This window comes from Belonocnema kinseyi, chromosome 6, assembly GCF_010883055.1.
Source record: "Belonocnema kinseyi isolate 2016_QV_RU_SX_M_011 chromosome 6, B_treatae_v1, whole genome shotgun sequence".
NCBI classification, from domain to species: domain Eukaryota; kingdom Metazoa; phylum Arthropoda; class Insecta; order Hymenoptera; family Cynipidae; genus Belonocnema; species Belonocnema kinseyi.
This window is the reverse complement of record NC_046662.1, coordinates 112,834,560-112,836,403: the sequence shown is the minus strand read 5'-3', so window position 1 is coordinate 112,836,403 and position 1,844 is coordinate 112,834,560.

Sequence of the window (1,844 nt, the reverse complement as noted above, 5' to 3'; positions counted from 1 at the left end):
TTAAAGTTGTACAGCCAATTTCTTTTTTTAATGCAATTTTCATGCCCGTTTTTCCTCAAGGCTGGAAAAGGTTTTAGAAAAATTGGCGTCCAACGTGGGGCCAGGAAAAGTTACAGAGGGGAAAATTTTCAAGTCTTTCATATATTGAACCGGATAAATCCGGATATTTCTGGATTTTGATCAGTGTTTGCTATTTGCCCACTCGAAGTAATTACTTTTGAGAGAAACTTAAATGACCAAATGATTTCTTCTGCTGAATTTGTGATGGTGTAATTATTTATTTATCTGTTATTCCATTTATTGTTGTTATTTATATTTATTTATGCTGTGATTTTTATATTTATTTATGGAATTTAACTGTGGTTATTTACTTATTCTGTGATTTTTTATATTTAGTTATTGAATTTAAATGTGGTTATTTATTTATTCTATGATTAAAAAAAAAATTTATTTATTGATTTAGATGTGATTTTTAAAATTAAATATTTATTATGTGATATTATCGCGGGGGGTGCGTTTATGAGAGAGAAAGGGGGTGTGAGACTATTAGTACAAAAGTTTTAAAAGATTTCGCGATTACAGTGAAACTTTCTATTGGATTACGCAATGGTGAGGCTAGTTATGCGGAATTTCGGCAATTATCCGATTTTGAAATGAACTTCGTAATTTCATCGCGGTTTCGGAGTATTTAAAATTCTTTTTCAGTATTTGAATAAAAATTATCGAGATTCGCTCGGAATGTTGCGAATTATTTCAGGATGGCTCGTTTTCGGAATTATTAGAAGATAAAATAAAATTTTAAAAAAATTTCGAAAAATGGATATTTGTACGGTTAAAGTAGATAGATTATGGGCAGGAACTACCGATACGGTTATTAATTGGGCAAGTTCGTTATCCGAAAAGGAACTTTGCGAAACTTTAGGGTATTTCAGCCTATCCACGGATGGGGATGACATGGCTATGATATGGCGCCTGGTGAGGTTCCAACAGCATTGTCGTCACATACATCAGTTTCGGGAGGAGACTAAGGAGCGAGACTTGTCCGCAGAGGTCGAGAGACTGCGGGTTTCGCCTTTCGCGAATAAAGAAATCCCCTTAGGTATTCACGATGCCCCTCCGATGACGTTACATGCACAAGACCTTTTTTCACCCACCGGGTATGATACCCATCTGGTAACGGAACCTCTCTGCGCGCATACTACCAACGTTAGTAGTGTGACATTTGCGAGAAATATAGAGAGTGTCGTCACATTTTCTCCATCCACATTTGTGACCCCTTTATATAGCCCCGCCAGTCGTTTGGCTATAGTCCTTTCGGCCTTTCAAGGCATTATTCAATCTGCAGGACCAAGGATGTCTGCTTACATTCAAGATTCCCGCCCAGCTGGAAATAGTGGTGATAATTGGCATTGGATGAATATCTCAGATGCTTAAGAGCCTTACTTTCAAGTATTAAGAGAGGATAAAGATTCGAATGCAAGTCATGTTACCGCTACTCTACGTAAGACTAACCCGTTTTTAGATTCCTTCTTGCCAACTGGTAACCCTTTTCACCTAAACAATGTTTCTCGCGCTTCTCTGGATAGCCCCCCTTTTTACAAATGTCAACCCCTAACCCGTTGAGCGGTTTGCCAACGGACTTGGGAGGCAAGAGTAGGGATGATATTCATTCGATCATGAGGAGGTGGAATATTAGTTACAATGGAAAACGCGATAGTAGTGCGGAGGAATTTCTTACACAAATTGACGAATGTCAAAGGGGTAGTTTCTTGTCTGATAGGGATCTTTTTAGAGCTTTACCGTTTTTGCTAAAACTACCTGCTCAACATTGGAATAGATTCCAT